The 13,954-nt window shown below is 35.6% G+C and overlaps 1 long non-coding RNA gene across 1 annotated transcript; it reads left to right on the forward strand.

Annotated features, from left to right (window-relative positions):
• The first annotated feature begins 7,808 nt into the window (after positions 1-7,808).
• Positions 7,809-8,174, forward strand: LOC106342436. Its single transcript, XR_001269838.1, has 2 exons — positions 7,809-8,023; positions 8,121-8,174. It is a non-coding gene; the product is annotated as an uncharacterized LOC106342436 (long non-coding RNA).
• Positions 8,175-13,954: the final 5,780 nt, after the last annotated feature.

A 13,954-nucleotide genomic window follows, 5' to 3' on the forward strand; every position in this document is an offset into this window, starting at 1 on the left:
GAAAGTCAAGATATGCTCGTCTCGAACTTGCTTCTTCCTGAGACAAAGGAGTGGAATGTTCATCTTGTCAGACATCACCTGCCTCTTTATGAGGACCGTATCCTTCAAATTGTACCAAGCTCTTTTGACAAACAGGACGAGCTGGTTTGGCTTCCGAATGCATCTGGAGACTATACATCAAAGTCTGACTATGCCCTGGCTAGACAATCAACGCAGAGCCATATAACTGATCAGTTCCCGTGGCGCAAAAGTGTTTGGAACCTAAACACCCCTCCTAAGGTGCAAACCTTCCTATGGCGATCAATGAACGGAGCCCTTCCCGTGGGTTCTGTCCTACTCACGCGAGGTCTCCATGCAGAGGCTAAGTGTAAAAGGTGCGGAGAGCTCGAAACCCCACTGCACCTCTTCCTTACTTGTCCTTTTACTGCCCGTATCTGGGACCGTATCCCAGCTCTCTTCAAGCCTGATGCTAGCACTATAACTTCGGTGAGTAACCTCCTCTCAGTAACATGAGAATGATCAACCTTCCACCTACCGGCCTGGTAACCTCCCCAATATACCCGTGGTTGTACTGGCACCTTTGGAAGGCTAGAAATATTCTAATCTTTGAAGATAGATCCTGGACAGAAGCTGAATTGGTTTTAAAAATTATTAAGGATGCGCGCTGCTGGGAAAAGGCTTCCCAAGGCAAAAGACACGCCCAAACCAACAAATCAAATCCGATACCCGCCCCTCCACCATCTCTGCAATACATTAACTGCTTCACTGATGGAGCCTGGGATCCTAATTCTGGCAACAGTGGCCAAGGCTGGCATTTCACTACCTCCTCTGGTGTGGAGTTAAAACACCAATCTTCTAACCGCCGACATGTAGCTGCGCCCATAGTGGCAGAGGCTCTCGCGGTAAAGGCTGCCCTTATTGATGCAGTCACTAATGACTTCTCTCAGCTGAATGTCTTCTCTGACTCGAAGTCTCTCATCAACCTCCTCAATTCCTCTGTTTCAACAGTGCTCCTTCAGAGTGTTCTGTTTGATATTAGAGCCTTGTGTTGTAGGTTTGAATCTATCTCGTTCTTTTTTGTTCCTCGTTTGGGTAATGTCGTTGCGGATACTCTCGCAAAGTCTGCGTTAAGACTCCTTGTAACCTCTCCGGATGGAGAGTAAACTGTTTCCCCCTTTATGAATCAAAGTAGTTCGTTCAAAAAAAATAATTATCATATGTAATAAAATTAGAGATTATACCATATAATTGTTACCAATGTTAAAAAATGGCTTAATTAATTGGTTCATGATTTGCAAATACATCCCCATAACTTCTCTTTACCACTTTGGAATTCAATTGGGTGACTTGTTTTGGGTCCCCATTGGTCCTCGATATCCATAATTTGTATGCAGTCTATTTCAAGTACAAATTCTTAATTATTACCAGCAAAGTTATATTCTTAATCATGATTCTGCATGTAGAAGATCAAATCCACTGCATGATCAAGAATGTTATTGATTGATATACATCTTCTTGTCTTAAGCATTCTATATTGATAGCTATTTAATTAATTTGTAGGTTTCTAAAACACGTATAGTATATTAATCGGAGGTTCAAATTTTGTTTAACGTCTAAAATATTTAAGCACCAGTTGATTTTAACATTCTTATATATTTTGTAATGATTGTTTAGATGTCCATTGAACTAATTTTCTTATTTTTATATAGCTGAAAACCGATAATAAACCACAAAATCCATTAGAAAATTGTTTTACCATTTAAAATGTTTATAAATGACCAAATGATAGGATGTAAATGTATGTTTCTGTTAAGCAATTATTTTGTTTGTCAAAATTTAGACGTTTATGCTTTTAATGACCAAACTGTAGAACATTAGCTTTTTTCTTCCTAAAGGTACTAAATTAACATATTTACTAAAAAGAACTACAATTCTACTACTCCAGTGGATAATCAAGTCTCACAAAATTGTTCTAATGGTTATTATATGTTGTATCCAAAAATGTAATGTTTTTTCTTTTTGCTCAACTTCAACTTTCATTCACCCATTTGTGGTAACAAGATTATAACCTTACAAGATTTTCACTCCACGTACAGTATCGGGATCTAGTATCTCCCCAGAAACACTTAAAAGGATCCTACGCTACCCGAATCAATCCGATATTGCATTTTTCACCATTACGAGAACAAGATCATCTCACTACTTGGAATGAACTATCTTAAACCTTAAATTAGACCACACGATGAAAAAACAGTGTCAAACAAATAAAACTTAAACTGACTTATAATATAGAGAATAAGCAATTGATCTTCCAATACTACGAATTCAGTTCGATATCAATCGCCTCAACACCTAACAACCAATGTAATGTTTAGTGCTCTGCTCATACAGTGGTAGTAGGGCCGAAGAGTTCTGCAAAATCATTATGGAATTTTTTGGCTAATATTAAGGATATTTATGATAGTGAAAGAATAATCGATTCTCAGTGCTCTTTGATTTTGGTCTTCCATTCGGCAAATGGCAGATTTGACCGTATCAAAAACCTCCACTTCTTAGTTCTTACATCTCACGTATGAGTCACATGAAACTCGGGGGAAACTAAAGCCCATCATCATGAGAAAATGAAACAAGAACAACATAAAGCTGAAGAGAAAAATAATAAAGCATTCATTGGTCTAGAGCTTGTTAATAAGTGGTAGCGACTAAAGTCAGTGAATAAGTGAATGATTTGGAACTTGCGAGGAGGAAATACATACTATTATTTATCTTTTAGATTTTGTATCAGTATTTGATATACATAAGATTTTAAACAAATGTAAATTTTTTAATTGATATAATATACCAAATTTAAGAAAGTTGAGACAATAGATATGAATATAACAAAACTTACCAACCCCCATGTCCAAATCCCAAGAGGTTAGATTATGTACAAATTCCAATATCATTTAAATCATCAATTTTCAAATTTGGTTTAAATAAATCACCTATTTTTCCGTTAACAATAAATACACTTAATTTTGGTTGACAAGTCATTTTAGTCATATCGTTAGTCAACAATTATAATTAACTAATAGTAGGCCTAAAATGACTTTTAAAGTTGATGATTGTTTTGGCAAAAAATATAAATCAACATTTTTCTAAAAAAATAGATGTTAACTTATAGAATGAATAATTTAGTAATTTTTTTTATAAATATGAATATTGAATAAATAAAAATATAAATTTCATTATTTTCTTCAAAATAAAATTTATATAATTTTCATTTATATTCTTAGTTAATATATCATTAGGTAAATTAAATTTTATAACTAAATAGTTTAGAAGATAAATTAAATTTATAGAAATTTTACTTTGAGAAAATGAAAAATTTCTTTTTTAGTTTGAATTATTTCTTATTTATAATTTAAAATATTAATGTTATATTTAAAAAAATATTTTAAAATATTTAAAATCAAATATTTTAAGTGTTGTTTGTGCCAAAAAAATCATCAACTTTAAAAGCTTGTGATTAAAATGGCTCGTCAACAAAAGTTTAGTGTTTTTGTGGTTTACGAAAAAAATTGGTATTTTATTTCATCCAAATTTGAAAGTTCATGATTTAAATGACATTTTTTCCAATGTATTTTACTACTTTCTCTTTTATATAAAGGAACTCTATAACATAATGAAATTTGATCTAATATGTTTCTTTAAAATAGCAATCTCCAAATATAAAGTGAATATTAAAAAATGTTATTTATTCCTCCATAAATAGATAAAATAATAATTTCTATTTTAGAAAAAATAGAAATGAATTGGAATAAATTTGTTTCTAAATAATATTTTAGAAGCAAATATAGAGATGAGTTGAACATACTCTTACATCATACATTTGAAAATTACTAAAGTTAGGCAACAAGACTAAATAGTCAAACAGATGTTTAGTACTGGTTTGCATTTCAATAGTTTGCATCAGTATTGTTGGTTAGTTGCCACGTATATCAATAGCTAGATCAGTATGTATAAGCACTTTGACAAACAAAAATACCTCCCTGATCAAAGGAGTATATATCAAAAGGGTGTATATATATAAAAGAAAGCATAGACGTATTTAACAGTTAAAAATTTGTTGATAAAGTCTTAAATCTTTAATCATGCATGAATACGACATTATTCGTTTACACGACCAACATGTGTTTTGAATATAAACAATCTCAGTGGATTCTGATCATGTACGAGTTAGTACAATTATTTGAAAATTCAAATAAAAGACGCAGTGAAATTAATATTTCAAATTATTCATATAAGTTTCCGGAAGATTTGTTATTTCTAGCTTTACGGGTTGCTTGAATATCAATATTGGAATATTTAACCAAAAAATATTAATAAATAGAGAATCTGAATTTACCTTTTGAGAAAAAAGAAAAGAGAAATTATGATGTCCAATGCATTACAAAATTGTAGTATTTTATATGATACATATACTATACACACTTTTTAATGATAACCACTTATGGAAATGGCATATTTTAAGATCTTCCGCAACTATGGCGTAAAGAATTTTGATGATAAGGAGAAAGAAACCATACATTTATCATTACAAAAACATGTTATATCTTATAATATTCGAGCTAATCAATTTACCATGTCAAGTCAGTTTTCGTTGAATTCAAAAAGTCAAATCTCTTTTATCTAACAAACACTAGAATCAACTTTGATCTCTTCGCTTTCTAATACCCTTTTCATCGACCATTTTCTTTTCCTTTTCTATTTATATTATATTCTTTAGAAATATATATAGAGATAAAATCATCTGAGTAATATTTCAAAATAAAAACCAGGATTACATAATGTGTATTTTCATTCCATAAACTTTCACATGGAATGAAAATTTATGGAATGAAAATAAATTTCTCCTATAATCATTAAAATATACAACATTTTCATTCCATAAATTTTCTGACCTAAGATGAACATTAAAAATTTACAGAACTTAAAAATCAATCTTCATACACGCAGTTCATCACTAGTCTTGTTCCGTTCAATATAAAAGTACTGCATTGATCTTGAGAATACAATTTATTATTCCTCATTATTTTATATTCAAAACTAAATAGATATTGGTGTAGCAAATGTTGTTTTCGAATTTTCTATCTCAAGATAGGCATTCACTTTCTAGCAGCCTTTTTTGGTGGATCGGTTTCGTTCTCATTTCTAAAATGTTTTTGAAGTATTTTTCTATAATGTCGTGTGATAAAATCGTTTACCCTTTGACTAACAAGAAAGAAATTCAAATACTCTGAAGCTACACCAAAATAAGCAATCTAGCTGTCAAGCATTCTTTTTATGATCAAAACAATTTTTCTTCTTTTTTGACAAAGAAAGCTCGGATGAACAACACAAATGGTTCCATTAAAATTACTAGAGAACTCGTGAACCCATTTCCTTTTCTCGGTTCCAACCTTCCAATGTACTTTTTCTTTTAAATTTTGATAACCGGAATCCAGGATTATCTCTGAGTACGTAATATATATTAATCATCCATAAAACTCTAAACCATAAATATCTTGTGTTCTAGATTATCTTCGGTGGTAAATGTGACTAACCTCTAAAGTGGCAATGACTTCCACTTTAAACTTTCAAGGTCTATACTTCCATAATAAACCTTTCAAATTATTAAAATTCTTAACAAAAAAATTATGAAAGTGGCTCCTGTGTTTTTTTATTGGTTTGGTGAACAAAATTGGAAGCGCGGTTGACGTGATGATAACTCGTTTGTTTTACTTAAGCATATACTTTATTAAATTTTTCCTTTTATAAAAAAAATATATCAACCCAGAGTTATCTTACCCTTACAAATCAAACTAATTTAAAACCGGTATCCTTAGAAACCTCAGAAAATAACGAAATACCACACATGAAAACTCGTAAACATAGATTAAGAAGATTATAATATTAACGCTATCATTACTTCATGCCGTCTTACACAGATTTTTTCCTCACTGTGGTTTTCTCTTTTGAGTTTTTGTTTCGTTCACGGATTTTTACACGGCTTTACCCTACAAGCCGATTAGGGATCTTAAATTACTTTGTCTATGAATAAAATTAAAATATAGTTTATTAAAAATATTAATTTTATAAAAATATATGTTTAATAAAATAAACGGAGTTAATCATCATGTAACGGTGTTCATAATTCTATCCATTATAATAATAAAAAAACACGTGAACTACTTTCACAATTTTTGTCTGGAGTGTTATTAATTTGAAGGTTTATTATAGAAATATAAAGTTTGAAGGTTTAAAGTGGAAGTAATGGCCACTTTGGAGGTTTTAAATAGAATTTTCCCTTATATTTAAATACTACTAAAATCAATATGGAGACTATTTTAAACTACAATCCCTATAAAATAAATATCGAAGTTGTTTCAAACAACAATTCTCTTGTTCTAACTTTCTCTATTACAGTTCTCTTTTAATTATGTTTAAAATGAACATGAAGCCTAATCAGATGTTAAAAAAACAAGCCTTTTCTAAACACATTTTAATATTACAGTATTACCGTTTTAGATTCAGAAACATGTCAACACTATTAACAGTAAAAGTCAGTTAGTAGCTCAGCTTGGAGAACAGTTGGAGGTAGACGAAGAATCAGGTGTAGATCAACGACATCAGGTTTCAATGAAAGTAAGCATGGGACACCGATACACCTGTCAAGTCAATGGATCTTGGTCAGAGAAGGACGAGTGGATGGGAATGGGCTTCATCCTACTAGAAGCAGATGAGGTGCTCCTACAGGGACAAAAGTGTACTAAACTTTCACCGACACCAATCCATCAGAAGCAGAGGGACTCCTATGGGCGATGAAGAAGTGAGGGATCGTGATTTTGACCGCGTCCTCTTAAGCTACAAGAAAAATGGGTTTTGATAGCAGCAGAGAATAGCGTTTTTTGTCTTTCTGCTATGATTGACATATCTGTTAGTTTTAGATAGCGTTTGTATATTTGGAAACGGTATGATAGAATAGTATAATTGGAAACATTATGATAACTTATATATGTTTAATAGCAAAATAATTAAAACGCTATGTTTGGTTTTTTAAATCTCTTAACCCTAAACAAGTTTTTAAACCCTAAACTCTAACTATAAACCTTAAAACTCTTATATTCTCATACTATAACTTCAACTTTTGAATTTGAACTCAAACTTATTTTTTTTTAATTTTAATATATAACTTCCAAACACACAAACCTTAATTCTTCAATCAAACTCTATACCCTAAATCCTAACATCAAACATATATAAACATAGCTCTTAAATTGAATCATAAACATATAAACTCTAAAGCACAAAACATATAATTTGTATAATAATTTCAAAATCATAACACACAGCTCTTAATTTTGTGTTAAAAATACTTAATATAACTCTAATTATTCAAACCCTATTATGAAAATTTTGAAAATCATAAATCTACAAAATCCAAATCAAATTTATATTTCAAATGTTAAATTATAATATCTAATCTTTAAATTTAGGAAAACTCTAAAAGAATTAAAAATAAATTTAAATACATTAAACTTTAATTTAAACTCTAAATCATAAATCAAACTCCAACTTTTTAATATACACGAACCTTAAACAGAAAAACAATAATGTGTACTGAAGAAAAACAAAAAGTTGTCGAAGAAAAGGTAAAAAATAAAAAAGGCTTTTCTATGGGCCAATACATGAATCATGTGGATTGCAATACAAACCCTTAGATTAGTTTAATCTAACGACCACAATTCATTTGTGCTTCTCTTCTTCTTTGTTTCATTCTCTCTCTCTCTCTCTCTCTCTCTCTCTCTCACATACCTCTTCCCCTTCCCCTTCGAGTCTTCTGTGTTTAATCTTCTCTCCTTCTCAACTATTTTTTCTTGAAGTTTGGATATTAAGTTTGATTTAGCAATCCGCCTTCGACTCGGCCTCTGGTGCCTTCAACTCCGCCTCTGGTGCCTTCAACACTGCCTCTGGCGCCTTCAATTCCAAACTCTGCTGCTGCGTTTGTCATTCAAGATACATTTCTTTTACTCTTTATCAAAATTTAATCTCAAACCTCTCTCTCGTCTCTTGTGTTTCCCTTTTTTCCAATTATCCAGATTAAACAAAGTAACGAGACTGTTGGGACAGGTGGGGAGAGCTTTCTCAGAGATGAAAACGGCAACGAAGCTCAAGCACCACCGTCTTAAATTCCAACCTATTGTTATTCTCCTCTACCTGATGATGAAGCCCAGAGGCGAGCCGTTTTTGATTGGGCCGAGATGAAGCTCTCTGAATCCGCCGGTCAAGACTCTAACTCCACCGCGTCTCTGAAGAAGAGGAGAGAGGATGAAATAGAAGAGGAGAGAAGATGAGGAAGACCAACACCGGATCTGACAAAGCTTTGGTGTGGAGATGGCAGAGGAAGCTAGTGGTGGTTGAGGTGGAGCCGAGCAAGAAGAAGAAGAGGAAGAGAGGTTTAGGTTTAGTAGGTTTAGGTTTAGTTGTTTGGTTTAGTTTGGTTAACTTTGATGTACCGGTTTTAGATTTATAACAATTTTGATATATAATTTTTTTTTTAATTTTTAATAAGGTAAATAATAACACAAAAACAACGCTATTAAAAAGTATTTAGTTGCATATACAAAACCGCTATAGTATATCGTAATATGATAGCAGTGCAAAAAAACGATATCTAATGTGTCTGGTCTACTATGACGGGCGATGATACAGCGCTTTATAAACGCTATAGTATCGTTAGATAGCGTTTTTCGTCCGCTAATAAAAGCTTTTTTTCTTGTAGTGTTAGCATCCGATTACAACATCTTATTAATGTCATCCTGAAAGAAACAGAGTGGCCTGCCTTAGCCCCGGAGTTGGACGACATTAACCTTCTTGCTGCAAGATTGCAAAATGCTGTGTTTTCTCATATTTATCGATCTGTTAATCTCCGTGCGGACTCCTTAGCAAAAGGAGGACGATCACGAGCTCAAACCTTCTCAGATGTAAACGTTATGGTTCTCCGTAGGCCGGCTCTAGTAGCTAGCTTGATCGAACCAGAGTGATTTCTTATAAAAGTTAGATTGATGACAAGAAAAAACAGTAAATGTCAGTTTATTTTACAGATAACACCTGGAAAATTGATAAACTAAAATTGGATTTTAATCTACTGTCAAGTTAACAGTGTAGTTGTAATATGTTTAGATTCAATTCCAGAGGACTAGTTCACACTTTATCTTTATGGGATCAGAATTAAGCTAAAAAGAAGTAGGGATTTTAAGAAGATGTAAATAACGTAAGGAACAAGTAACAAGATTAGGTTGTTTTCGAATTGATTAAGGGCGCTAGTCTAGGGTTTCTTTTCAGGCAAGGAGTTCGCGAACCAAGCAATTATTCAAGTTCAGTTTTTAACAAGTCTAAACTCGGATCACTCAAGTTAAATCAACCCACTTTCGTGGTGTTGATTCCTTTGCAAATCGGTCTTGATGCCTAAACTCTCGTTTGGATCAAGACGCGCCAGCAAGCTTTAGAGATCAAGTCCGATATGTTCACAATACACCCTAATATCTACTCTCACTGACTAGGGATGCAAAGCTAATTTAAATCATATCAGGTTATCAATCAATGGTTAGCTAAATCGATTAACCCTAATTCATGCACTAAGTGATCGGTTCAATGCAAGCAATAAGAACATATATGAATGTAGACAATCTTACGATGACTTATCTATGCTCAGTTTACGAATCCAACACCCTAGAACCCTAAACTAACTCGGTGACTACTCAGACATAACACAAGAACAGAGAAGCATGATTTCTGAATAATACTGCATATAATAAATAATATGAATCAGAGGGTTCAGCATAATCTTCTATAGGAGATATATGGAGCCGTCTCCCTTACAAGTAGCAAATCGCAAATCGCAAGCTCTCTCCAGTCTTTCTTGCGTAAAACTAAGGTTTTGTTTAAAATAATAAATAGGAAACTATATATATAGGAGCCACAGGCTGCTAGAGGAAGGAAATAGGAAATCTAAGGCAAATCCCGAAATATTTGGAAACTTTTTGTTTTTATCTCTGTCGCTGGAACAGACACTCAGGCTGCTCCGGCTGGCTGTTATGCGCGAAAGACTCCAAATCATACTTTTCTCTCTTCTTTTCCTCTAGCTGGTCCATTTCCCATCCAATACAACTCTAGACTTGTTATGACTCAAAAGGGACTAAAAAGACTTGATAAAACTTTGAAAACTATTAGTAAGACATACGTATAATGTGCCAAAAATACAAAATATCAACTCTCCCAGACTTAGATCCTTGTTTGTCCTCAAACAAAATCAAGTACCAAGAACCGAGAGAAAGGTTTGAAAGTGTGGGAACTCGCTTATTCTCAGCAACCATACAATAACCACGAATCTCTAAACAATATAAGCAGTTTAGCTAAAACGACACATCCTTACCAAGAACTCCACTGACTGCTGTTCAGAACGGCTCCATACTCTGTATCTCATACCTGCCAAAGTTAAAACCTTCTAGACAAAACTCCTTATATTCAATTAAGAGTAGTGTGAGCTTCTCATCATAGACATTAGATAGAGTGACGGTCTAGGTATGAAACATGCCTTTTGTGTTTAAGTGGAGCTAATCAGTGTTTAGGGGTTACCAAATTTCGTAGAGGATGCAGGATATCGCGCAAAATTGCAAGAGAGGATAGATCCATTGATGTCCGCAGCCTCTACTCGTTTTTGCATGTTCTTCTGATCTGCATGGTTCTCATCTCTTTTCTTTACACTCCTTCTAATTCAGTGGTGTCTGTCTTTTCTTTTAGAATCTTCTCCTTCTTCATCACCTTATTCTGAAGTACATAAAGCTAAAATAAATATTTTTTTTCTTCTTTTTTTTTTGAATAATACATAGGTGATGGTGACGAAGCAGGAGGTAACAATTGTGATAGCGACATGCCACTGGAGTTCTTGACCTCCCATTCATTCTTGTCTCTCTTCTTTTCTTAGTTAGATCATCGGCGGCGGAGCGGCTGCTCCGTGTGCTTCCGCCTATTCTTCAGCAGAAACTTCTGTTGCATCAACGAGTAAGAGACTGTGTTGATCCTTTCCTCTCCGGCCATTTTGTACATATCTGCACATAAGATACTGAATAACAAATGCATGAGGGCGGAACAAAGGCTGTAGGGTTTTAAGGTGGGTACTAGCTAAAGATGAGCTAGTCACTCAGGATCAGCAAGATGGATAAAAAGAATAAGAAGTCCTGAGAGTTGATCACGTTAAACCCTATTCTAACGCCCATAACAAGAAGAATGGCAGTCAAGATTAAGTTCAAGTTAGATGGAGTTAAGTCTTTCCAGAGTAACCTCGACAAGCTGAAAGCTTTTGGAGAACAAGATGATGTAATGTCAGGGTGTTCTGGATCCACATGTGCGTCTGTTGCTTCTGCTAAGGTCACTAAGGTCACTGAATAAGTAAGATGAATTAGAGCACGAGGGTGGTTAATACACATCATAGAAAAAGGTCCTGATTCCCACAAAGTTTGGACTGACTCGATAAAAACATCAAAGCGGACTGACTCTAAACATAAAAACCAAAGGTAAACGATTAGTAGCAGATAATCGCATCTCCCAGACTTACTTCTCACCATCCCTGGTGAGAAAATAATTCGAGGAAAGGCTAAAATAATAAACACAGGAAACAAAAACAGAAATAGAAATAGTTCAAACGGATATAACAATGGAGATAGAACTAGGAGACTGCCTAGTCAGTATCATCACTGTCGGACTGGCCCATGGAACGCATGTTCCTTTTGTGTGGAGTAGCCCATGGAGTCTCTTTGTCACCCCTTTCAGTTCCTGCCGGCTCTTTCCCTGGACGATGACTGCATGGTGTAGTCTGGTCTTGACGAGGTTCAGCTGTGCTTGGAGCTCCCATGCATCCTCCAGTGATCGCCTTTAGTATCCTCTTCATGAGGCTGTTGTTCTTGCGCTGAGAATCTACCATCCAGCGTCGGTAGGTGGCGTCATCTACGTTGTCATCAAGGGGACCCAGGTCATATGCATTGTCGCCTCCATCTGTGCGGACAAACTCAACATCGTCCATAGTATCATCACAGTAAGATGACTTTGGCTCGGCACAGAGATACTGAGCACCAGGGACGAAACAGATGTTGGTCACATCACTTAGCGAGTTGATGTTCAGTTGAGGCAGCTTGCAGTAGAGGTTTCTCCCGTCCTGACTGAGGAAGTTGTAGGTGTTCTCGTCGTGGAGAATATGGCAGTTGATCAGGTAAGGGATATCAATGAACGCCGCTGTCTTGTTACACTGATAGACGTTGTGATCAAGCTCTAAGTGGCGAAAGATAGGAGTAAGCAAACTCCCAGAGCGGTCTTTCTTCAAAGAACCCTTGACCACTCTGGCTTTCTTGTCCATAAACATCTGAGCAAGCACACAACCAGGACTAGTTGTCATCGGCGCGGTCGGAATCCCAATGTCGGAGGATTTGGGCTCGTCCTCAACACCGGCACATAGCATCTGCACCTCTCCACGTGTCACCTTTGACGTCTGGTCCTTTGTGAAGAGCAGATTGCTCAGGACCTTAGCAGCAATGCACATAACAGGGTTACGGATGTGAGACTGACTGGCTGATCGGGATTTGAAATCCCCTGAAGCGATGAATTTCCAGAATGCTTGCTCTGGAACAAACTTCCTTGGAAAGGACGTTTGAGTGTATTCCTCGGACATCTCGTAGACCTCAGTCAGCGCTTCCAAGGTGATGGAGTGCTTAACACCGCTCGCAAAGAAAGTGAAGTAGGCTTCCTCAAAGATCGGGAAACCGGGCCTTTTGAAAGTTAACTCTGTGGTGGCTAGGACTTGCCTCACCAGATCAGGGTACAGCGGGTGAGTTCTGTGATAGAGATCAGCTATTTCCAGCACATGGAGAACCGCATGTAAATCCTCATGGAGGCCTAGGTCGCTCAAAGCCCCGGCGTCGACGAAACGGGTGGGGAGGATGTTGGTGTTGAGCAGAGTGTTGTAGCGGCGTGAGGCTTCCGTATACCATCTTGTCTCCGAGCACTTTGGGATGTTCGGGTCTGTGATGGAGATCTCGGTTCCCTCTTTTTGTGGCCATGGGTAGGTTGGGGGAATAGTGTAATCCTCCGGTTCACCCTGAGCGTATGGTGGCTTGATCCTGGATGCTGCCTTGGTTCGCTTGGGAGCCATCTGCAAAACAAAACCAAAGGAGAAGTTCTTTGTACCGTTCGATTGGGTTTGAATGGAAAAAGTTGGAAGCTTTTACGATTTTAGTCGCTCTTTCCAAACTATTCCATAACCCAATGTAGAGATAACAAGCGATTGACAATGGCAAACCAGGGACAATCACTTTAGAAGATTAGATACTATTATTCAACTCGCCAATCAAATATCGATTCAATAGATCCCAAAATCGTATCTATAAATCGATGCATGTGTAACTTAAGAACATTGGCCCAGAGGTGCTGACTTTCTATCTAACCTAATTGATTTAACCATTCTCTTCTCATCTTCTATTAACCATCCTAGCAGCAAAAGGAGAGGTCGATTATGATTGTGATAAACCCTAGAATCGATCTATTCAAACGCAAAGAAGAGAAGAGAAAGAGATTTTTAGGCCAAAAATCACAGTGTGATTTCGCCTCTTACCGTTCGATTGGTAATGGTAGAGTCCTGCAAATTAGCCAAATAGTTCGAAATCCAAGCAAATAGAAACCAAAAAACTCAAGATAAGTTGAAGAAGTTGAAAGAGTTTAAGGTTTTTAAAGGAGAAGGGTGGTGGGGGATGGAGGAGGCGAGTTTTGTGGAAGTGAGAAAAAGATGGGGAAAGTTTCATTTTTATAGGCCCACTTCGTGCCCCACTTCCTATTTCTTAGGGTTCCCCTCTAGTTTACAAAATTAATTCAAATCTAATTAAAA

This window comes from Brassica oleracea, chromosome C1, assembly GCF_000695525.1.
Source record: "Brassica oleracea var. oleracea cultivar TO1000 chromosome C1, BOL, whole genome shotgun sequence".
NCBI lineage: Eukaryota > Viridiplantae > Streptophyta > Magnoliopsida > Brassicales > Brassicaceae > Brassica > Brassica oleracea.